This window comes from Schistocerca cancellata, chromosome 3 (genome assembly GCF_023864275.1).
Source record: "Schistocerca cancellata isolate TAMUIC-IGC-003103 chromosome 3, iqSchCanc2.1, whole genome shotgun sequence".
Taxonomy (NCBI): Eukaryota; Metazoa; Arthropoda; class Insecta; order Orthoptera; family Acrididae; genus Schistocerca; species Schistocerca cancellata.
This window is the reverse complement of record NC_064628.1, coordinates 228,791,803-228,818,646: the sequence shown is the minus strand read 5'-3', so window position 1 is coordinate 228,818,646 and position 26,844 is coordinate 228,791,803. Positions and strand designations below refer to the sequence as shown.

General features: G+C 41.2%; 1 protein-coding gene across 2 annotated transcripts in view; it reads right to left on the bottom strand.

Annotated features, from left to right (window-relative positions):
* Positions 1 to 26,844, bottom strand: part of LOC126174859 (cationic amino acid transporter 2) — a 384,534-nt gene that overhangs the window by 280,396 nt on the left and 77,294 nt on the right. The window lies entirely within an intron of this gene.

The following is a 26,844-nucleotide window of genomic DNA, read 5'->3' as shown; positions in this document are numbered from 1 at the left end:
CATTGCATGGTATAATGTTTGTTCTGCGATGATGATACTGTGTCCCAAGACGACACTGCCTCTATTCTCACTGAGTCGCATCGTCCAGGACTCACTTTGTGAGCACGAGGATCAATTGTATCTCTCCTGGTCACCAGTCACCAGATCTCAGTATTATCAAGTATTTAGAGTCTACTTTGTAGAGAAGGGTGCGTGATCGCTATCTGCCTCCATGTTCATCACCTGAATTTTCCAGTGTTTTGAAGGAAGAATGATACATATTCCCCCGAAGACAATACAGGAGTTGTATTTAGCCTTTCCGAGACTACTGTTTTGTTTGCAGCGGTTTTCCTACCCAGTGTTAGGCATGATAATGTTTTTTGGTGTTTCCATATTTTTGTCCGCTCCCTGTATTTCGAAGGAATATACAAACTTTAGTGACGTTCGGTGGTAAGTGTAAATCAAACGTCTAGGGTTCGAACCCAAATCGGAGGTCCTAGAAATGTTTTTATCGTGTACCATTTCTTTCACTTCCGGCTATATTCAAAATGAAAGGCAAGGATTAATGAGAAAAATGCCTATTTGCACCGTCTTTCGGGGGTGTACTTTAAGATGTGGTCCTCCTAGAAGTGAGTGGGTATGTCATAACAGAAGGTCTGAGGTAGGCAAGGGCATAGAGCCTCCAACACAGGGTCGCCCAGTAAAGCACTGCAATATTGAAAGCACCATTGGCGTTTACGAAAGCTTTACATCGAAATGCTGCAAATATTAGTTTTCCTTTGAATAAAAGAAAAAGTAAGGTATGCTGAGCGAGCGCTAACCGACCGTAACAGGTGACATTATTCAACTAACGCTGAACGAAAGTTCACGCCACCCGTCTCACTAGCAACCGAGGGAACAGTTTTTCAAAAACGGTTTGCTAATCCATTATAACGTGTCGGTGTACAGCCGTCTTTGCACTTCGTATTATCCCTACCCCAACGACCGTGCTGACTCAGTATTAGCATTGTCCCGTTAAGGCTGGAAAAAAGTTTCAGACTAACTGGGACCAGTCGCTGTATTCGCACTGTAATTCGTGACCAGTCGCAGGGAATTCCTAAGTCGCTTTGAGGGGTAACGCTCTGGCGTCGAAGTTCTATTACTCTACATCAACTTCGCTTGACACTCCTTTTCGTTATTGTACGATAATATTGATATTGCCTATGCTAAAGAGTCATGATTATCTGTATGGAATTCGATACTGCAGTACTTAGCAATTGCGTACATCACTCGTTTTCCGTGTTCTCTTGAACAGGTAGGAATGAACATACATGAAGTCACAAATTAAAATTAGAGTGTTCTCAATCAATAAATAAAAATACTAAGGAACGTTCCAGTGCATCTCCAATGGAGTCAGCTCTTGCGCAAAGTGTGTCGAGGCAAAAATAAAATGTGCCTCTGACCAAAGAGGAAAGATGTCCATTCCGTTGACTTAAGCAGAAATGAATGCAGCAGTGGTCGTCAACGGGGAAAAGAAAGGCAAAGATAATTTACTAACAACTCTGTGTTCCGGACATCAGTAACTGAGGTAATAAATATTGCAAAAAAACATATGGCCGATAATACAGAAACACCGTAGATCTCAAACAAATCGTAATGTGGAAAGATCCGGTATAGTGTGAAGTACAAGTCCCAGGGTTTGCAGCAAGCACGTACTGCCGATATAGAAATAGAGCAAACAAGGCCAAAGACGACCAATCGACAAGAACGAAAAATTGCGGTCACATTTACATGACAAAAAGCGAAGAAATTCTAGTCGACAGCCACGAAATCTTTGATCATTCTAAAACAAACACATACGCTGAACTTGCCAAAGGACTTCGGAATATTGTTTGAACACAGGAAGAGTGCTAAGGGCTCCATATAAGAGTATAAAATCTGATAGCGTTAGTGAAAAGTTAGTTCCTGCACGTTTCTTGGTCGCTACCAACGAAGTCATAAAAGCAGGGGATGAAACTAAAACACGGCGTTGGTTCTACCGGATTAGCTGTCTTCGGTACTTGACGTTGCTTTTACATTTACCACAGGTAGAACAGTGAATGCTCACAGTTGTTAACAAATGAAAAGTGGCATCCTACGAAAGGCTCAAATGGATCTCTCTTCTTAATCTTAACTTACTCCTTGTGTCACTATCCAATTTAAGAATGCTAACTAAAAACGTTCTAGGTGCCAAATCTGCGATCTGTCACGTTTTTTAAAAAGCAATATCTGTACATAATTGTGTGACAAAGCAGGTTTAACCCCCGTCTCCGACTGTCTTTTACACTCCTGATTACAATAGCTAGGACCTATACTAGTTTTTTTCTTTTCTAGCTGTTACTCTTCCCAAAAATTTTGAAATAAAATCCATTATCTGAACACACATTACATGAATTTACAAAGTAATGTAAATTAATTTCCCCTGTGAAACCTATTTATTCAGAGTATGGAATTCACTGTACTGATCGTTTTGTATTAATTTGTTTTATGGAAGTAATTTATTTCAAAAGTTATTGTATTTTAAAGTTTTCGATCTAGAAGGCATCCATAAAAATCTCGTGAGCCAATAAAATGACTCAGGAAAGTAGATTATCTCTGAACTGTAGACCAATTCTTGCTAATTTCCAAGACCTGTTTATTTTAGCTCAAACCTAATTAATTCAGGAGATATAATTAAAGATTTCAACCGGCCCAAACTTAAAGATTACATTGTGACCAAACTGCTCGCTGTACATTTTAATTACTACTGCTCATATCAGTAATTTGGTAAAGTCTAATAGTCATTATTGCATCTATTTAAAAAGGAATAATTTGACCTGGAGAAATTTCAAATAACCAAAATTACAGAATATTCTAGAGCACGTCTATATAAGAAAGAAACGCGCGCAGTTACGTGATTACGCTTCTCGTTTTTCTTGGAGTTAAGTCTTGGTCAGAATTTAACTTGCTGTGGAGTTTCAGTATTCTCTACACTATGTGCTCTAGTGTTGCTGTTTGAGCTAACTTTGGGATTATTCGAGGATATGAGCAGTGACTACTAGAATCAGTGATAGTAGTAACAAGTAACATCCATAACCCAAACATGCCAATGGGCTTTAACAAACTATTATCATTCTGTGTGCCTTGTAGACAATTTTTTATCTGCTGTAGGAAAAATTATTTTGTAGGCCAATTAATTCATGATTCTCATCCTTTTGGCGGAATATAATTTAAAGTTGTCCGTTAAATGCGAGTATAAGGAGGCCTGATAAACACTTTTGATCCGTTATGATGCCTGGTCTTTAGCGATGGGCATCAAACTCCGTAAATAAATATGTGAAGTGATTTCGTGTGAATATTTGAGAAGTACTACTAGACTACTTCTTTTAAGAGACCCAATCCCATCAGGAACATTTTCAGCTAAAGGGCCCGTGGCGCAGCTACCGAGAGGCCACATGTTGCTGTGAACATTTATCTGTAGGTAGGTCACCCTTTACCGTTCACAGCAACATATGGTGGTTCACACCACATAATGGATTTTCTTCTTGTTAATAGACGTAACAAATTGGTAGTACTTTACACATGTTTGGCCTAACTACTCTCATAACAAATAATCCACATCCAGAATCAAACATTGACTGCAGCGGGATGCATATCGTTTTGAAACTTCCGCATAAATTAGAACTGTGATCCGAAAGGGGGGACTGGAACCAGGAGCAGTGCTCTTATCGCGTGAGCTACCCAGGCGCGTCACCCGACCCACTAAGGTTCCAAAAAAGCGCTGGGCTGAAGTTTTCTTCTGCAAGCGACCCTCAAGTCTATGGCTATGCCACTTCTCTGCAGCGCCCTTTTTTTATGCTAATCAAGCAAGGTGCGAAGGGAAGTTACGAAGTAGCAGAGAGGTATTGGCAGAAGCTAAGCCATGAAGGTAGGTTTGATAGCTGACCATATCAACCTGCGAGTAAGCACGCCTTCACCGAGACTTTACTGTCAACTGGACTCTTAACACTGCAAACGACCAGCTATTCGAGAAGGAAGTATCTCTTATTCTGGACTGAAATTATACTTTCAGGTCGAAGAGTTGGATTATACTACGTACGTTTTGAGGCGGCGTATGTAAGGCATTACCCAAAGAGTCACTCAAGAGTGGAGCTGTTTCTTACAAAACTTCATATTGCACACTGACGAAGTGTAAATGTTTTGCAGGGCTCAAAATTTATGAAATGTGTTTGTTCCTGTTACGGTGATCGTGATGTTTTATTTGTTGGAAGAAAGTAAATTTGAATAAAAAATTGGCCAGATGCGAGTATGACTCACACGTTCCATACAAACTTATTTTATGTATGTAGACAGTTCATACATTCCGTGAAATGAGAATCTATGATTTTTGACTTATCAAAACTGATGCTGGGAAGATATCGGCCCCAGGGATTTCAGGACTTTCGAGAATCTTTTAACTTCAAGTTTGAAGTCTGATAAATGACAAAAGAAATGCTTGTTTCGTGTGATGTAATAAAAAAGTCAATTTACGGATTATTTCCTTTCCTTTTGCAGTGAAACCATGCTTCTTGCAAAATTCCGTGATTCTATACCAGCGGGAAGTCCTCTGCAGGTTTTGATGAGTGAGTTTGCGAAAATCAAAATGTGAGACGAATGGCTGCACCTTTTGACTGCACTAATTTAAAAACTTCAGTTTTTTACATCACCGAGGGACCGTTGACCTTAGTATGTGACAAAGTTCAAATAGATACGTCAAACCGTTTCTGAGAAAAGGGTTTTAGCAATCGGATAGATATACAGATGGACAGAAAAGTGATCCTATAAGTGTTCCATTTTTACCGAATGAGCTACGGAACCCTACAAAAATATCGTTAAAAGCATTGCGCGTGAGAGTTATGGTTCTGGCTTCGAGTCCCGGTCCACCACAATTTTAATTTGCCACGAAGTTTATAGTAATGTAAATGTACGGTATCTGTTCCTAGAGTTCCCCTCCCTCTATAGGTACTTTGATGGCAATACTTGTTATCTATGAAAATTGCCAAGAACCATCGTATTTCCGATTCCACGTGCACTTTGAAATGTTTGGCCTCCGATAACTGAAATCACCCTGTTTCTGTGGCCGAAGGAAGGTAAGAGCTTAGTACTGCGTCAGGATCATGTCCATTGAGGCAGCAGGTGTCAGAACCGACCCACTGTTTGACGACTACTTTATCTTCGTTTCTTACGAACCACTGCACAATGCTGTTGTCACCTCACGAAGGTCAAGAACCCGCTGGGAGTACAGTGCTTAGATGTGCCAATGGCTGTCGAGGCGCTTGTTTCGATGCGTTATGAGGCAGTCAGGTATTGGGAAATATCAGACAGGGCCGGTGGTGTCCCTGTAAGCCCAGCCACTTGTTGCTGAATGCTGGTGGGTGTGTAGCTACTTCCGCTACTTCGGCACCAAGAATCAGGACGGAAACGTGCGCCGCCCACTATAGTTTCCGCTAACGTCGTGCACGTCACCGTCTCAGCGCTGCGAGGAAAACCCAACTTTCGTTAACCTTTGAAGGAAAATTCTCCGATTCAGTCAAATACAACCTACGGAACAGATGGGTCTCTAGCAACGTTCGTCTGCCACCATGTAACATCACTTTAATTTTGACACAGCACGATTCGACGCTGTGAGAGACTGGCATTTCACGTTAGGCCAGTAATTTAACCAAGTCGTGAGTTACAAAACGGGAAGCGCAAGAATGTATTCACACAGTATTTAGTCGATGGTCGAGTGTCACAGCTGTAGAGCGTGCACTGATTCTGAGAATGAGGGTGACTCAAATAATACATTTCCCTAGCAAATCTTACACTGGAAAAGGTGGAAGTAAAGATTATGAATACATATAAAAACGACAAAATGGTGATGAAAATGGGTTGTTCGAAGAGTACTGCAGGCTTCTCAGAGAGCCGGAGCTTAAGAGTCCCAGAGAATTCGTATCCCCACAGAATGTCGGAACGCTGATTCAGTTTTCTAAGAGGTTCCAATGGCTCTGAGCACTATGAGTCTTAACATCTTAGGTCATCAGTCCCCTAGAACTTAGAACAACTTAAACCTAACTAACCTAAAGACATCACACACATCCATGCCCTAGGCAGTGTTCGAACCTGCGACCGCAGCAGTCCCGCGGTTCCAGACTGCAGCGCCTAGAACCGCACGGCCACCGCGGCCGGTTTTCTAAGAGGGAAGGACTAAAATACAGCACACAGATACTCACCTAAGAAAACCTACACATGCAACAACAAAATTGCACACAGTGTGTGCAGTCTTGCTACAGGGTGCAGTTTTGACTGGGGAAGTCAACTTGTGAATGCTTAGCCTGATGCTTTTAATTTTCTCTAATCTTCTCTTCTTGAAATCATTGTATTCCCAACGTCTTTTCCAACTCAAAGGTTCTGAGTACCTTGGCTCCTATATCTTTGCGCAGGGAAAATCTAACATCCCAGAAGCATTTCGATTTTACACTAGCACTAAGATACTTCGTTTTTAAACTGGGTTCTGGCCTGAAAACCGTCCTGCCATCTTAGTGTTTTAGGAATCTTCGAAGATTTTACAGTGTAAAATCACGTTAATTTAAAAATTACTTAATTATTTTTATAATTAAGATATTTTTATGGAGAGCTGCTATATTAATTGGTAATGGTTGATGAGATCTGATTAATTGTTATATGAAATCAGTTTGCTGGTTTTCATACAGTTTACATTGGGGAAAAAAGTGATTAAATTCGCATATTGTTACTCCATCACATTCAGATGATGATTTGGGTTGATGGAGCGCTCGAAATCATGGTCATCAGGGCCCTGTCGAAAAACTAGCATGCAAATCTCATGGGTGGGGACGAAGGCTGTCCCCACATGCGGTCCATCAAATTCACAATACGGATTATCTAGAACAATGAAAATCACTAGAGAATGATCCATGATTTAATCTCATATGAATTATGGAACTTGTAAACACTGTATTTGCCGTAACTGTGGGCAACCATGACTTCGAGGGAACGTTTGGCTGTATTTATCTGTAACATCTCCCTTCACTGCTTATCGTTTATTGATATTCATCTTCCCATTTGCGCCTTGTTCTCCGTGATGTAGTCTTCAGGTCTGGTGGCGATAATGAGATGTTTTTCGAAAGCCCCATTTTGTGCGGTGGTATTCGCCAAATCGTCAAACACACGAGTTTTGCATCACCTCGGTTCCGAGAGTTCCGGAACCTGTACAGAAAATTGGAATAGAGATCAACATGAACATCATTTCCGCCCTTTTTATTGCTCATGAAAACCACACATTGCATGTTGTACCACCTTAAATCGAGACCTTCAGAGGTGATGGTCCAGATTGCTGTATGCACCGGTACCTGTAATAACCAGTAGCTCGTCCTCTTGCATTGATGCATGCTGTATTCGTCGTGGCATATCCCCCAAAAGTTCATCAAGGCACTGTTGGTCCAGATTGTCCCGCTCCTCAACGGCGATTCGGCGTAGATCACTCAGAGTGGTTGGTGAGTCACGTCGTCCATAATCAGCCCTTTTCAGTCTATCCCAGGCATGTTCGATAGGGTTTATATCTGGAGAACATGCTGGCCACTAGTCGATCGATGTTTTCCTGAAGGAAGTCATTCTCAAGATGTACACGATGGGGGCGACAATTGCCGTCCATGACGACGAATTCTTCGCCAATATGCTGCCGGTATGGTTGCACTATCAGTCTGAGGATGGCATTCACGTATCGTACAGCCATTACAACGCCTTCCATGATCATCAGCGGCGTACGTCGGGCCCATGTAATGCCACCCAAAAACAGCAGAGAACCTCCACCATGCTGCACACGCTGGACAGTGTGTCTAAGGCGTTCAGCCTGACTGGGTTGCCTCCAAACACGTCTACGATGATTGTCTGGTTGAAGTCATATGCAACACTCATCGGTGAAGAGAACGCGATGCCAATCCTGAGCGGTCCATTCGGCATGTTGTTGGGCCCACATAGACTGCGCTGCATGGTGCCATGGTTGCAAAGATGGACCTAGCCATGGACGTCGGGAGGGAACTTGCGCATCATGCAGCATATTGCGCACAGTTTGAGTCGTAACACGACGTCCTGTGGCTGCATGTAAAGCGTTATTCTACATGGCGGCATTGCTGTCTGGGTTCCTCTGCGCCATAATCCATAGGTAGTGGTCATCCACTGCAGTAGTAGCCCTTGGGTGGCCTGAGCGAGGCATGTCATCGACAGTTCCTGTCTCTCTGTATCTCTTCCATGTCCGAACAACTTCGCTTTGGTTCACTCCGAGACGCCTGGACACTACCCTTGTTGAGAGCCCTTCCTGGCACAAAGTAATAATGCGGACGCGGTATTGTCCGTCGAGGCATGGTTGAACTACACACAACACGAGCCGTGTACCTCCTTCCTGGTGGAATGACTGGAACTTATCGGCTGTCGAACCCCCTCCGTCTAATAGGCACTGCTCTTGCATCTTTAGGCATGTTTAGTGACATCTCTGAACAATCAAATGGACTGTGTCTGTGATACAATATCTACAGTCAACGTCTACTTTCGGGAGTTCTGGATCCGGGGTGATGCAAAACTTTGATGTGTGTATTTAATGTGTCCCTGGAGCCACATTAATGTTACCTCTTCGCCGAGTTTTTCGTTTTTACTATACTGCAGTGTCCGTGTGTCTATAGGACATTGCAGAGTACGTCGTAAAAACACTGGCAGTGCAGCATAGTATTCCATGCGAAGACAAGGCCGTGAAACTAATAAATCTCTTCCCGTATGGGAATGACAGCAATTGTGCTAGTACAAGACGTAGACACGTGGTGACGTGTGGAAGTCTTCGTCGGTCCTCAGGAGTGCTCGGATGGAGAAAGCGGTTAAGGCGACCGCTCGTGTAAAGCGGGAAATCCGGGTTAGACTCCCGGTCCGGCACAAATTTTGTCACCAGTACATTGTGTTGCTGGAGCCTGATCATATTCGCAATTGCGAATATATTTCTTGTATTTTTGTTTTTCTTGGTGGCTTTGGTAATTCCCATTAACGGTGGATTAGTGTTCTCGAGAAGCGTGGGTGTCAGCATATCTTTGAGCAAGTTGCTAGAACCCATTAAAATCAATTTGTTTATTTCTTTACCTTTAATGTAAAGCTGTGAGTATGGTAGTGCCTTCTGCTGAAAAATTAAGGGTCACAAGGGCGCTAAATTAATTCCCTATGACCTGTGCTTGAACACAGGAACCCACACCGCTATTACCTGGTGTTTCGGAGCCGTCTGTATGCATCTCATAATACTTCGGCCAGTTATCAGCTATGCAGGGTTATACTAATTGCTCTGTTCGTGTGAATTGTTTTGGTGGGAAACAGAAATCGCCAGCTGCTAAATTTATTGGATTATACTGGTAATCGGAATTAGGATGTGTTGGAGATTAAATAAAACATGTGTTACGAATATTCTACATCTTTATTCTTCTTGTCTATATATTTGCAGCTCTCTGCTGCAAGAGGGTTCAGAACTGTAGGGGCTAAGGTGACGGTGTTTACGTATCTAGGTATGTCGTTGCGTGAGAAACAGCGAGCTGTAACAGAGTTATGAATTCGAGGAGCCCGTCCACACGTGGAGAAGCCTTCCCTTCAGCGTGACGGTGACAGACCACACACACAAGACCGCGACAACTGCAACAGTCAGACGCCCTGTCATCCATCATCTTCCGTACAGTCTCGACTTCGAGGACTTCATTTTAATGGAGATGAAGCGGTGCAAGCAGAGGTGAGGCTGTGGGTCCGTCTGCAAAGCTAAACATTCTACAACAAAGGTATCAACAAACGGGTTTCTCGTTGAGAGAAATGTGTTCATCGCCAGCGTGACTAGGTTGAGAAATAACTATGTAGGCATGAAGTATAAAGATGCAGAATGTTAAAAACTTTTGCCTCACTTAAAAAGCTTTAAGAATTTTTACATGAGAAATTCGGAGGCATTACTTTTTAGCACGCCCTTTTTGACATACCCATCAGTATACCGATGTATATGGCTCTTGGCAGGTTGGTTTCCATATTCACTGTGCAAACAAACATTACTGTAAGGATCCTCAGAAAATGTAGCTCGCTCACGAAGAAGATAGCTTACAAAAACCTCGGTCGACCGATGCTTGAGTAATACTCGGGTCTGGGATACTTACCGGACAGGAGTGATACAGGAAACAGGGAAGATCCAAAGAAGAGCAGACGCTACAAGACAGGTGTCGTACATCACAGAGTGTTTCACTGTTAAAACTTCGAGAACTTACGTTTTTAGACGAGTCAACCAATATATTGCGTTCTCGCCAACGTCCATCTCTGGGAAAGACCGTGATGATACAGTCAGGGAAATTCGATCTCATACGCAGCACTACCAACACACACTAGAGCATGGCTTGCTAAATATACATGTAGCTATCGATATCACTGCGCTTCATGTAACAGTTGCGCCACTGATAGTCATTTGTTCCGTCATTTTATTCCCATTTTCCGCTGCGAAATATTACTGTATACGATTTGGCCTTTGATGCTTTTGTAATTCCACTTGTGTGTATTGGGTGCCTGTCGATAAAGACATTGTGTGAGGATCTCTGTTTTGCAGACGGAATTTTGCATTTAATACTCGTGACAGAGAGATAAGTATCACAGACAACATGAAATGTATTCTAAGGTAATATACACTAGACACAAACATAATGCGAACAGTAACGATAGCTTAGTGGCCACGGATTTGAAGCTTACAGAATTTCTACCATCATATTTTCAGATAAAATAAACACCCACAGATGATACTAAAATTGCGGTGGAACATGTTTATGGAATGCAAAATTCAAAATTGTGTTGTTACTAGAAGGTGGACGTGATGTCCATATTTTCTGCGAGCAGAGCAGAGTTTAAAACCAATTATAATTCAAGGAGGCGTCAGTTAATCTAATAATTCTAAGTTGTGAATATAAACAAAGCATCTGAGGTTCCCCTGGAAACAAAATATCGATTTATTTATACAAAACAGGACGTAATTTTCACTTTGCAGCGGAGTGTGCGCAGATATGAAACTTTCTGGCTGATTAGAATTGTGTGCCATACCAAGACGAAGTGATGATAGCAGAAGTGTTTATACCAGAAGTAGTATCTTTGACGTAAAATAATATTCGTTCATAGATTTCGCTTTTCTTATGTTCTGAAAAGAAATGAGTCACGGTAAGTCTCATTACTTTTGTCTCCAGACTGTGAGGATGTGAGGACGTGCTATGAAGTTGTGTGTAATCTGGTTGCAAATAGTAGTGTTTGAACTTATTAACTACTGCCTCGATAAATAAAAACGTAACCTTTTACTAATAACGCAAGAAACATGTATATGTTCCAGCCATGTAAACAGTGTGGAAGCGATTTTTTTTTGTTTAATCGGACCTGCAGTCTAAATTCCTTTTTCGGAGTCCTATTACTACTGCTGTTGTAATGCAAATCATTTGTTACACTGAATTGGGTATTATCACGGTCTGGCGTCAACAAGCTCCTCCGTTCTCCAAGGGCGACTTCTGTGCCCAAAATTACAAGAACTTCATTATTCAGATCAGAACGTTGGCTTCGACAAGAGGTGGTTTTGATTTTCTCGCACCTCAAGGAGTCTACTTATCTGAGTCAGTAATGAGCTCCAGTTGTTGCCACTGTTGTGTCCCATCCCCCGGACAATTAACGTGTAAAATTTCATTTTATTCACTCTTTATTTTGTGGAATACCCTGAAGAATCTGGTAAACAAACCTACTGAATGGGATGAATAACATCTAAAAAAGAAATTAATATTACCAATATTTAATTTTGCTAAAAAGTGTATTAAATCATCTTTCTTTAATTTTTGTCCGTCGGATTTCAAGAACGTGAGAAACTGTTTTGTGCTACGCTATCAGACTGATATCAATAAAATTACAGTGTACCACATCGCACATTTTTTGGGGAGTAGCTGTAAATTAAGTATGTACAAAATATAAAGAGAGAAACAAACGAGAAAATTCTATTCCACACGTTATTTGCTTACCTATGACAATGACGAAGGTACAGGATGACAATACGTACCACATTTTAGATAATGCACCTCACAAAAACGTTAAATTTAAAAATATATATCTGAAAATCTCTACATATAAAAGGTCATGTCGCGACTGACTCACTGGCTCATTACTGCCCTGCTCAAACCACTTCTGTCAGGGACTTTAAATCTGCAGAGGGTGTTGATATTACACTGTAGGCGTCGTTTAAGAAGGGATATTTTGACATTCCATCCGAAAATGGGAGAAACAGGAAATGAAATGGTTTTTGGCTAAATGTTGCTATTACGGCAATTTTGGAGCTGCAACTACGAAAATGGGTATTTGGTTTTTTGGTCAGAAATTAAAAAATACGTGTTTCAGTATTTTTGAAAATTCAGCCACTATGGTGTGAAATAGTGGGTTAAAGCTTTTTTGAAAATAAATAATTATTAAAGAAGTACAATTTTTGAGCTACATCTATGAAGATTGATATTTGATTTCTCGGTTACAAATAAAATAAATACGTGTTTCAGTGCTTTCGAAGTTCGACCCGTAAAGAGGTGAAATACAAGATGAAATGTTTTATGAAAATATTTCATTAAGCAAGCATTTTTGAAGGTAAATTATGAGAAATTGTATCTGGATTCTCTATTAGCAATAAAAAATACGTATTTCACTGTTTTTGGTAATTCAACCTCTCAGGGTGTGAATTACGGGAATGAAATTTATTAAGAAAATATTCTTTATATTAAAAAATTTTTAGAACTAAGGCTATGAAAACTGATATTTCAGTTCTAGGTCAGACAAAGAAAAATGTAATAGAGGATGAAAGTTTCTGAGGAAATATCACCACAAGTACGCAGAAAGCATGATTAATGAAAACCTTTGACTCCAGCTACCAGAAGCTCTTTTTGGTCCTAAGTACATTCGGAAAAGAACATGCTTCTGTGGTATTAATTAGCGTGAAAAGTTAGGTGTTGCAATTTGCGAACATAAAATTCGATTAAAGACAAAAAGAAAAAAAATCAGTGAACACCCAAGCAAAACAGCGGGCGCTAAGCTAGTCAATTACAAAACTTTTAATAACGTTTCTTTATATTAACATAATTTATTCGATTTATTTTATGCTCATTTTTAAAGTATGATACAGTTATCTTTAATAGTAATGGAATGAAGGAAAAAATTTCCTTTATTCTGCAGCGCTGTATATGTACCATTAGTGAAATCCCGGTCCAACCGAAATTGCTGTCTTAGTCTTCCCATGAGAGCGGACTTACCAGAGAGCGATTTAACGCGTCGGCAGACAGACGTCGGCCTCGAAAAGTATGTTGCGTGCCACTCGTGTCGGCGACAAGTTATGTTGCAGCACAGCAGAAAGGAGGCGGCCTTCAAGCACCGCGGTATGTGCTCTAAGCTATTCTCGTCATTTATTACTGAACTGTTCTCGTAATTCTAACTTCTCAGCAGAAATTTTTCATATTAAAGCTTCTGCGATAGCGAGACCACTAGAGGACAGTTCTCTATATCAAAATGAGAACGACCGTGTGTTGATTTGAACCGAGTTTTTTTCCAGGTACGACTCTGCTGTATTAACTACCGCACCATAACGTTTATCATATTCCTCGACGCTAGCGGTAAATGAATGTGAATATTGTAATAATAATGAATGCGAGGTATTATAACCAAATATAGTAACTGTATTAAGGCTTAAGAAGGCAGTTTTAAATGGAGGAATTAATTTCTCAGGGTTTAATCTATGATCTGCCGAGTCGAATACACGTGAACCCAGTAATTTGACATTCGTCTAGTAATGTTAAACCGTTGATGTCTGTTTTCAGTTCTGGTATACATGTGTTACTATGTTTGAGAAAAAAAATATTGGTTACAACAAGAACTTCAATGAGTCTGCTTATGGCGAAACTGTTGTGACAATAGGAAGGCACATAATTTTAGAAATAAGAGCAGATACAATTCTTCCAACAAGATTTTGCATTGTAAAAATCTCATCTAAGCCGAGTTTATCTAGAAACCTATTTACTACTTGCGTAATAAAGTAGCGGTAGTTTCCAAAATTTAAATCCCCTGTTGCTGTAATCAAGCTCACTACAAATATATCTACATAAGAAAGCAATATCTAGACCCTTCAACGACTAGCGTTGCAGAATATTGCCTAAGGATATCTCACAAAAGTAAAGAAATTTTGGTGGTACGTGAAGGACGTTAGTGGTATCAAAGTTACGTGTCGAGAAACACAGGCATACGCAGGAACTGAAATGAAGTTTAGAAAATAAAAATGACGCGATGACCTTTGTTTTCAGTCCCTTACAATGAAACTCCACACTTATCGTCCCAATTTAATTCTCGCACCACTGCACAGGTGAGTGCTGCAGAAATTAGTGTCAGTGGTGTTGAGAAACAGCTGAAATAGTTAAAATTGAACGAAACTCCAGGGCCAGGTAGAATCTATTCTAGACTGAATTTTCGGTTGAGTTAGCCCATCTTAACCATAATACAAAATAGAAAGCACAGGTCAAACCTTTCTACAAAAAGGGTAGCACAAGTGGTCTACAAAACGATCGTCCAATATCCTATTTGTGGTATAATCTTAGAGCACATTCCGGGCTCAAAACGTATTGAAATATCTGCAACAGAATCCTAAGCAGAATGGATTCTGAAAACATCGATCATGTAAAATCCAACTCGCACGTTTCTCACATCAACGTAGAGCCATAGCTTCTGGCAGTCAGGTAGATGCAATATTACTCGATTTTCAGAAATGATTTTACTCAGTGCCACACATATGCTTAACATCAAGAAGTACTATCGTGTGGGGTGTCGAGGGTAATTTATGACTGGCTTGAGATTTTTGTGGTAGGGAGGAAGCAGCTTATCTTTGATAGAGTGTCATCAACAGATGACAGAGGATTTTCGGGTGTGCCACAGTAAAGTATGCTGGGACTCTAGTAGTTCATGCCGAATGGCCCCGCAGAAATATTAATAGTAACCTCAGAAACTTCGCACATGATGCCGTTACCTATAATGAAGTACTGTCTGAAAAAAGATGCGCAAATAACCAGTCAGATCCGGAGCAAATATTGGAAACTTCGTTTTCAAATGGCTCTGAGCACTATGGGACTTAACATCTGAGGTCATCAGTCCACTAGAACTTAGAACTACTTAAACCTAACTAACCTAAGGACATCATACACACCCATGCCCGAGGCGGGATTCGAACGTGGGACCGTAGCGGTCGCGCGGTTCCAGACAAACTCCTAGAACCGCTCGGCCACAACGGCCGGCGGAAACTTGCTTTAATACTAAAAAATATTAAATTGTGGACTTAACAAAACGAAAAAACTTCGCTTCCTACGACTACATATCCCTGCAAATTTTTCTACCAGATATTTGTATGAATTGACATGTTCAAACTGTGACTCGTTGATACTGAAGTGGAAAAATCACAAAGTCGCTGATAAAACAGGTGGCCTACTTCTGTTTATTGGTAGAATACAGGCAAAATTCAGTCAGACTACAAAGGAGATTGCTTACGTGTCACTTGTACGACTCATCCTACACTATATCTCACGTGCGGGGGACACTAACCAAGTAGGACTAACAGGGGGCATTGAACGTGTACAGAGAAGGGCAGGACGAATAGTCACAGGTTTGTCTGGCCCGTGGTAGTGCCTCACACACACGCTGAAGAAACTGAACTGTCAGATACTTGAAGATGGACTTAAATTATCCCGAGGAATTCTACTTACAAAGTTTTAGGCACAGGATTTAAGCGATAAATCTATGAATATACTACAACCCCTACGTCGCGCTGTTGCAGGGATCGTGGCGACGAGATAAATTACAGCACGCACTAAGGCATTTAGACATTCCCGCGTTTCATACCCGGAAGACGCCCTAATAACTGGTACAATGTAAATTAACAGAGTTTGTGCTTTGTGTGTTCTTTATGTTTTATGGTCTGCTTTATTGTCCTAAAACATAGCAACGGTTGTGAACGGACCAAGTGTTCTGTCACAAAAGACACCAATATCTGAAAGCGGAAAGTTAGATTTTATGATATCTAAATGAAGAAAACACCTACACTATACATAAAGAAGTAAACAGGCAAAAGTTTTAGTAACTGACGGAGAAAATATTTTGGATGTTACTTGGCACTTAGAAAAACCAAACTCATAGCATACAGTAAAATGGCACATGCGCTGTCTTCTAAATCTTGTTTGGGCAATATATTTCGTCGAATAGGTAAATGATAAAGTTCTGAAATTTCTGGTCGACAATTTCTCTATTCTTTCAGTTTTCAGCTGCGGAGATACTTTACCATCGGGCTTTTATAAAGAACATCCACGATGAATTACGATTTTATCACTAACAATTTCTGATAATAGAACTGAGGAACTTAAAATTAATATATAGCCTTATAACATAACATGACTGAAAAGAATGATCGGTTGCTAGAACACATGCCGTGGTACCAAGAAGTAGTTAGGTTACGGAGGGTAGTCTGGTGTGGAACAATTGGAGACCAAGGCTTGGCTACAGCGACCACATTCAAATATATGTAGTTTGCAGCAGTTATTATGACGTCAAGAAACTTGCTCATGATTGACTAACGGGGGAGCTACATCAAACCAGTCTTCGAACTGATGACCACAACATCATTTACTGATATTTTTCAGGATAAAATTTTTTTGCATAGAAGATTTTCTTGTTGTTGCCAGCTAACAGTATATCCTCTTTACCTTTGCTGTCGTCATTTTCCTGCCCAACTGAGAAATATCCTGTACTTACAACGTCTCCTATCCTAATTTAATTGCCTCGTCATCACCTGACTTCATTCGAGTACAATCCATCATCCCCGCTTTATTTACGTTCGTCTTATATCCTCTTTTCAAGATACCATCCATACCATTCAACTGTCCTCCCAAGTCCTATGCTGTCACTGACAGAAATGCAACGTTACCAGCGGATCCTGGTGCTTTTATTTCTTCTCCCTGAACTCTTCTTAATACACCTTCTGTTCGAACAGATTGAATAAGTGGGTTATATGCTACAGCCTTGCCTCAATATCATTCCACTGGTTTTAATGTCTGTCGTTAAAACGGTGACCCTTCATTTGAATTTCTGCAATTGGAAATTTTATGGTTGGTCCTTGTTGATAACACCAAGTCGTCACACGTGTTTTTTTTTTCAGAAAAGAATCGTCCGCGTTTTGCATCTCAATTGAGTAGATGCAGGCGTCCTTGCATCGTCATTTTTTTTTGGAGTCAAGGCACGAGGAACAAACTGTATACGCTTTTCTCTCTTTCAAAATATTCTGTAGAATGTCTTGAACGAAAGCGATCGATTCGTGATAGCAACTGCCTGTTCACAACTGACTGGTCGATTGTGCATCTGTTGTTTACAGTAGCTGGTTCAAGCTGTCACAGTAGTTCCTGCACTGACGTCGCTTGTACGCGAAGAACAAATCAGTCTCTGAAGTTTTTGGGCGCACGATGTATTCTTTGAACCACTACAGTCTACAAAGTCTTCCGTTTCTTGACTGCATATGTAATGTCAACTAGCATCTTATTACTAGAGCTATAGAACTACCGTAAGCTGCTGTAGATTATCATAAATAAGCATAGACAACAATAGCTTTCCTAGTATCTTTCGTCAAAGTAGTACCAACATTACCTGAACGTTATGCGTGATGTATACCCATCGGGCGTTATTTCATGACGATCTCTTTCTTTACGTATGCGATCAGTCTTTCAGTAGATTCCCCTAAAAACTGGAAGTGGTGAACCGTCTAGACACTGCGTGACGATATGTGAAGTGCCAGGTAACCTACTGAACATTTTACTCTACGCAGTCATTCTCCTGTGTTACTTAAAAGTGAACAGTATTTGTAGCAAAATTGAAACTGTCAATGTTTAATTAAAGTTTTATCCGAAAATTGTTGATTTGTAAAGTGAAACAGAGGGATATTGGTAAAAATAAAGGAAACAATACAGATGTATCTTATAATGATAGAAAACTATTTTCTCAACAAAAAGACAAAATAAACGCAAAACAGAAATACACATACATCACTTCAATAATTCGTCTAACTTATATAAAACATGTTTCTGTTACTTATAAACAACTTTCGCATTTATAATAACAGGGACCCTTGCCTTTGATCATAATGATGAACATTCTATTGGCGAAAAAAGTCGTCGCCTCCGAATTTCTCTCTTACACATTTGTGTTTGCCTACCAGTGCTACTAGTACTACCAGTAATCACACAACTTCCTACGTCATTTGTGTACTGTGCCAAAACTACCGAACCGTAGTTTTGGTAGAGCGCAACTGTAGGTGTTACACAAGAGTTTTAAGGAATCAACACTTTGGAAGCGTGTTTAACAGAGCACCGTGTCCGTCATCCTCCCATATACATGAATGCGAGGAATTTGCTCCGATGACGTACTCGAGACCGCATAATACAGAACGGCGGGCAGCGCTGTCCACAGGCAGCACGCGACCAGGGGTCAAGGAAAGTTGCCGTGACCCAGATTCTGACTCCGCCGCGGCCCGCCTACCGTTGCTCGCGGACCGGTTTCGCATCACCTGTGCTGCTCGCCCTCGGTTGGTTTACTGCCGCCCACCGTATTACTGGCGGCAACATCGGCGTCCGAAGATGGCAACGACGGTGGACGCGAAGCGACAGCGACTAGAGTAATGTAAGTGCGCCACGTTGATATAGTCTAATTATACGTTGCTATAAACGACCACTTTGAAAGTTAAAGGTAAAATTTACGTGCTTTCCCCGCTATCAGTTTTGTCGTTTGTTTGATATATTGTCTCTTGTTTGCCGTTACTTGCCGCTGCCACCATACTATCAAAAAGTGCCGACACTGATCCACCTCAAGCCGAAAACCCTCCCGTTAGCAATCACTCATCTGACACCTTGCAGACATCCAACAACACGATTACTCACTGGCCGCAGTGGTATTCATTACAACTCATCGTGTCTCCTTAGACAGCTTCCTAGGTCCCCCTCACATACTTAAGGTAGTTACGTTCCATAGACCATTTGAACATGTTTATCGAAATAATGTGGAACGAGTCACTTTACAGGATCTTGTACATAATTCGTGTCAACATTAATGAGCACATTTGGAACGATGAAGCAATTCTCAGTGCTTCTCGAGACTTACGCACAACACTCCCTCCCCAAACATGCTTCCCCCGCAGCATCTCTTTCTTCACCAACCCCTTCCACCCCCATTCAAAATAAATGAAGTTAAAATATTTGTACTATAGTTAGTTTGTAGATCAATTTATTGCTAGGCTCTTTATTCCTGAATTTGCAGAAATTAGACGACTTCAGACTGACAATTCTTTGTGTGTGACGACGACGACGACGACGACGACGACCAATAATAATAATAATAATAATAATAATAACAAATAGAACACGAAGAGACACGTTTTAGATATAGAAGAGAAATTTCAGCTGACATATATAGAATGCAAAGACACAAATACAGACATTAGACCATTCTTGCATAGACCGCCAAATAACCCACAAGTCGAAACAACAATAAAAACTATCAACACAATCATACACAACAAAATAAATGAAAACAACTATGGAAGAGTTACAACTACTGGTTTATGTAGGAGCACTCACTACACTAAATATACACACTAGGCAGAGATCAGAACCAACCAACACACAGAAGAAACCCACAAAACCAGCATGGCAACACAGGCTACAGATCAGAATAGAAAAACTGAGAAAAGAGATCGGACAGCTAACACAATTTACAAGAAATGAAATGTCAGAAAAAAAAGAAAAAGGTTAGGTAAAATCTCACAACAAGAAGCAATAGACCAATTACATGAAAAAAAGCAGAAATTACAAGCATTGGCCAAACGACTTAGAAGATACAAAAAAGTGAAAATAGAAGGAAACAAAACCAAACATTCAATACAAACCAAAAGAAATTTTACCAGACAATAGATAACACACACATTAGACAATCCACCAAGCATAACAGACATGGAACACTTATGGAGCAACATATGGTCAAACCCGGTACAACATAACAGGCATTCACAGTGGATACAAGCTGAAACAGACACATACAAGATGATACCACAAATGCCTGAAGTGATAATTTTGCAAGATGAAGTCACCGAAGCAATTAATTCTACTCACAATTGGAAAGCCCCTGGAAAAGATAAAATATCAAATTTCTGGCTAAAGAAGTTCACCTCAACACATTCACATCTAACAATTATTTAACAGTTACATTGCAGACCCATACACATTCCCTGATACACTTGCACATGAAATAACTTATCTGAAACCTAAAGATCAAGCAGACACAGCAAACCCAGCTAAATATCGCCCCATAACATGCCTACCAACAATCTACAAAATATTAACTTCAGTCATTACACAGAAATTGACACATACAACACAGAACAAAATTATAAATGAAGAACAAGAAGGCTGCTGCAAAGGAGCACGAGGATGTAAAGAGCAACTGATAATAGATATTGAGGTGACATATCAAGCTAAAACTAAACAAAGGTCGCTACACTATGCATACATGATTACCAAAAAGCTTTTGATAGTGTACCCCACTCATGGTTACTACAAATATTGGAAATATACAAAGCAGATCCTAAATTGATACAGTTCCTAAACATAGTAATGAAAAAATGGAAAACCACACTTAATATCCAAACAAATTCAAATACTATCACATCACACCCAATACAGATTAAGCATGGAATATACAAAGGAGACTCATTAAGTCCTTTCTGGTTCTGCCTTGCTCTGAACCCACTATCCAACATGCTAAATAATACAAATTATGGATACAATATTACTGGAACATACCCACACATTTGCTATACATGGATGATCTAAAACTACTGGCAGCAACAAATCAACAACTCAACCAATTACTAAAGATAACAGAAGTATTCAGCAACGACATAAATATGGCTTTTGGAACAGACAAATGTAAGAAAAATAGCATAGTCAAGGGAAAACACACTAAACAAGAAGATTACATTTTGGATAACCACAACGACTGCATAGAAGTGATGGAAAAAACAGATGCCTATAAATATCTAGGATACAGACAAAAAATGGGAATAGATAATACCAATATTAAAGAAGAACTAAAAGAAAAATATAGACAAAGACTAACAAAAATACTGAAAAAAGAATTGACAGCAAGAAACAAGACAAAAGCTATAAATACTTATGCTATATCAATATTGACCTACTCATTTGGAGTAGTGAAATGGAGTAACACAGACCTAGAAGCACTCAATACACTTACACGATCACAATGCCACAAATATAGAATACATCACTTACATTCAGCAACAGAAAGATTCACATTAAGCAGAAAGGAAGGAGGAAGGGGATTTATCGACATAAAAAACCTACATTATGGACAGATAGACAATTTAAGAAAATTCTTTCTAGAACGAACAGAAACTAGCAAATACACAAAGCAATCACTCATATAATTACATCAGCTACACCACTACAATTTCATAACCACCTTTACAACCCTTTAGATCACATAACATCAACAGATACGAAGAAAGTAAATTGGAAAAAGAAAACACTACATGGCAAGCACCCGTATCATCTAACACAGCCACACATCGATCAAGATGCATCCAACACATGGCTAAGAAAAGGCAATATATACAGTGAGACGGAAGGATTCATAATTGCAATACAGGATCAAACAATAAACACCAGATATTACAGCAAGCATATTATTAGAGATCCCAATACCACAACAGATAAATGCAAACTTTGCAAACAATAAATAGAAATAGTAGATCACATCACAAGCGGATGTACAATACTAGCAAATACAGAATACCCCAGAAGACATGACAGTGTAGCAAAAGTAATACATCAACAGCTTGCCTTACAGTATAAACTTATAAAACAACACGTTCCCACATACAAGTATGCACCACAAAATGTACTGGAGAATGATGAATACAAATTATACTGGAACAGAACCATTATAACATAAAACAACACCACATATCAAACCTGACATCATACTCACCAATAAAAAGAAGAAATTAACACAACTAATCGAATTACCCATACCCAATACAACATATATATACAAAAGAAAACAGGAGAAAAAATTGAAAAATACATCCAACTGGCTGAGGAAGTCAAGGACATGTGGCATCGGGATAAAGTTGACATTATACCAATTATACTACCAACTACAGGAGTCATACCACACAATATCCACCAGTACATCAATGCAATACAGCTACATCCAAACTTATATACACTCCTGGAAATGGAAAAAAGAACACATTGACACCGGTGTGTCAGACCCACCATACTTGCTCCGGACACTGCGAGAGGGCTGTACAAGCAATGATCACACGCACGGCACAGCGGACACACCAGGAACCGCGGTGTTGGCCGTCGAATGGCGCTAGCTGCGCAGCATTTGTGCACCGCCGCCGTCAGTGTCAGCCAGTTTGCCGTGGCATACGGAGCTCCATCGCAGTCTTTAACACTGGTAGCATGCCGCGACAGCGTGGACGTGAACCGTATGTGCAGTTGACGGACTTTGAGCGAGGGCGTATAGTGGGCATGCGGGAGGCCGGGTGGATGTACCGCCGAATTGCTCAACACGTGGGGCGTGAGGTCTCCACAGTACATCGATGCTGTCGCCAGTGGTCGGCGGAAGGTGCACGTGCCCGTCGACCTGGGACCGGACCGCAACGACGCACGGATGCACGCCAAGACCGTAGGATCCTACGCAGTGCCGTAGGGGACCGCACCGCCACTTCCCAGCAAATTAGGGACACCGTTGCTCCTGGGGTATCGGCGAGGACCATTCGCAACCGTCTCCATGAAGCTGGGCTACGGTCCCGCACACCGTTAGGCCGTCTTCCGCTCACGCCCCAACATCGTGCAGCCCGCCTCCAGTGGTGTCGCGACAGGCGTGAATGGAGGGACGAATGGAGACGTGTCGTCTTCAGCGATGAGAGTCGCTTCTGCCTTGGTGCCAATGATGGTCGTATGCGTGTTTGGCGCCGTGCAGGTGAGCGCCACAATCAGGACTGCATACGACCGAGGCACACAGGGCCAACACCCGGCATCATGGTGTGGGGAGCGATCTCCTACACTGGCCGTACACCACTGGTGATCGTCGAGGGGACACTGAATAGTGCACGGTACATCCAAACCGTCATCGAACCCATCGTTCTACCATTCCTAGACCGACAAGGGAACTTGCTGTTCCAACAGGACAATGCACGTCCGCATGTATCCCGTGCCACCCAACGTGCTCTAGAAGGTGTAAGTCAACTACCCTGGCCAGCAAGATCTCCGGATCTGTCCCCCATTGAGCATGTTTGGGACTGGATGAAGCGTCGTCTCACGCGGTCTGCACGTCCAGCACGAACGCTGGACCAACTGAGGCGCCAGGTGGAAATGGCATGACAAGCCGTTCCACAGGACTACATCCAGCATCTCTACGATCGTCTCCATGGGAGAATAGCAGCCTGCATTGCTGCGAAAGGTGGATATACACTGTACTAGTGCCGACATTGTGCATGCTCTGTTGCCTGTGTCTATGTGCCTGTGGTTCTGTCAGTGTGATCATGTGATGTATCTGACCCCAGGAAAGTGTCAATAAAGTTTCCCCTTCCTGGGACAATGAATTCACGGTGTTCTTATTTCAATTTCCAGGAGTGTATATACAACTACAGAAATCCGTAATTATTGATACATGTTCAATCACCCGAAAGTTCCTAAATGCAATATAACATATACCACACAGTTAAAAGGAAGTCACGCTTGATCAAGGTCCGCGTCACTTTCCATTTTTGACCAGACATAACGTCTGAGAAAAGAAAGAAATAATAATAATAATAATAATAATAATATGTAGGCTCTACGGCATTGTAGTAGCAATTACATAATTGCAGAGTTTTGTGTTTACTATTACTTCACTTATCTGTTGCGAAGTGAATAATGAAGCAATATCTGGTCCATTGTGGGAACTACCTACAACTCGTAAAGGGCTTTAACTTTATTTAAAATCATCATAAGAGGGTCTCAGAATCGTATATTGTCTATCATTTCCTCTTTCACAGTTTTAAACAAGTTTTCAACAACAATTTTGAATTTCTTCTTTTGTGTTTTTGATGGATTACATTTAATTACTCTAATAAGTTGTACACTTGGTAAGCCCACTATAGACTTTACCTATTGTGTTCATGTACATATGTCTCAATTTTACAGTCATAGATGCGTGGTACAAAGAACAAGGTATGTGTGCAGTAGGTGAAGTATATACAAAGGAGACATTCATACATTCGCTTCACAATCCGTAACACCTACACTATGTCACGTCTTAATGCTAGTATTTAAAAAAAATTAATTATTGGCAGCTTTCTAATTAGTACTACAGTCTTACGATGTAGGGATAATACTATTGATCTTTTAAAAATAATTTAGTTTCATGACCGAAACACAATGGAAACCCTGTATTTTTACCCCTCACAAAATTTCATTTAACCCCTTTGGGGGTAATTACGCCCAGGTTGGAGTGCCCTATACAACTTCAATCAGTGTTCCATATAAGCATTTTCTGGGTGTGGTGGCGTGCCATATTATATAATAAAAGCAACGGAATAAAACCGACGTTTCGACCACTCTTTTGGTCTCTTTGCTTTAGATCAGTTGTACTTTCTTGTCCATGGCCCACTATATTCGTCTACATCTATCCGCCGCAAAGCATCTGATGGTATGTGATGGAGAACACTTCTGGGACCACTGTCAGAGACACACACACACACACACACACACACACACACACACACACACACACCGCCCCCGCCCTACTCCATTCCTGATTGACGCGTGGGAAGAGTGATTGTCGGCAGACCGCCGTATTACCTCTAATTTCTCGAATATTCTCGTTGTGGTCATTTCGCGAGACTTCTATGAAGGAAATAGTATTTGTCCGACTTTTGCCGGAATGTACTCTTTCGTAATTTAAATAGTAAATTTCTTCGCGATGTACAACGCCTCTCCTGTAACTTCTGCCAATGGTCTTAGTTGGGTATTTCGGTAACCCTCTCGCGCCGATCAAACGATATAGTGACGAAGCGTCGTTCGTCTTCTCTCTCTCTCTCTCTCTCTCTCTCTCTCTCTCCCCTTTCAGTCGTACCACGAAAGGATCAAATATTCACGAACAATACTCAAGAATCGGCCGAACAAGCGCCTTATAAGCCGCTTTGTGTGTGGACATTAACCACATTTCCTTAGGAGTCTTCCCACAAATCTCAGTCTGGCATCTGCTTTTCCTACTAGACCCTATGCGTTTTATGTGGTTATTCAATTTAAGGTTGCTCTAGATGGTTACTCAGATATTTTACGGTAGATAGCAACTTGCTAGCAATAGTGTAGTTGTACAGTAATGGATTTCTTTTCCCTGTGTATGCGTACATTTATTCACGTTCAGGGTCAACTGCCAGAGCCTGCATTATTCATCAGTCCTCTGCAGGTCATTCTGTAAATGCAAACTGTCTTCTGACGTTGCCACCTTCTTGCGAACGCATTATCTGCGAACAGTCTTAAAGATATGATTATGTTTGTTTTGTGGGGCGCTCAACTGCGCGGTTATCAGCGCCCGTACAAATGCCCAACCTTTACTCAGTCCAATCTCGCTACTTGCATGAATTATGATGAAATCATGAGGACAACACAAACACCCAGTCATCTCGAGGCAGGTGAAAAATCCCTGACCCGCTGGGAATCGAACCCAGGACCCTGTGCTCGGGAAGCGAGAACGCGACCGCGAGACCACGAGCTGCGGACACAGTCTTAAACAGCTTCCGACGCTTTCTACTACGTCATTTATACACATTATAAACAGAAACAGTCCTATCACATTTCCTTGGTGTACTTCGGAAATTACCTCTGTCGATTTTGTCCCGTCATGAACGACTTGTTGAGTTCCATCTTCAAAAAAGTATTGAATTCAGTCGCAAATCCGGTCCGATACTTGGTAAGCTCATATTTTATTCACTAAACGGCAGTGCGGGACGATGTCAAATGTCTTCCGTAAGTCGAGGGACACGTCATCAACCTGAGCACTGATATCTACGGCACTGTTTATCTCACGGAGGAACAGAGCGAGCCGATTTTCGTAGGTCGCTGTTTGTAGAATCAATGTTTTTTATAGAGCAGATTTTCGATCTCCATAAACGTCGTATTACGTTTTCCATAACAACAGACTGACTCCCCTGCCAAGTATTACATTACTTCGCAGTTACAAGACCACTGATATTATTTATGTCCTCTGGTGAAAGGCGTGAGATCTGCTGTAGTCCATTGCCCCCTTATAGTGTGCGCTATGATTGGCAGTCATCAGCGAATGGGATCTGTATTTCTATTTCTCCTCATGCGAGACGAGGGTCGTGCAGCAGAAGTTTCTTGCCTAAAACGCTGGATTCCCAGGCTGTTTGTGGGACATGGTGCTACGAATTTGCGGTCTCGCCCGTTTAGACTTCTTCACACTCACAATTCACCTTCTACAAGGCCGCTCTGTACAGCGCGTCTTTTGACGTCCTGCACCTATATTCATACTCTGCAGACAACTACGAAGGGCATGGTAGAGGGTGCTTCCTATTGTAACAGTTGTAGGTGCTGTTTCTCGTTCCAGTCACGTATGGAGAGCGGGAAGAATGATAGCTTCAGCACCCCCGTAGACGCTGTAATTTGTGTA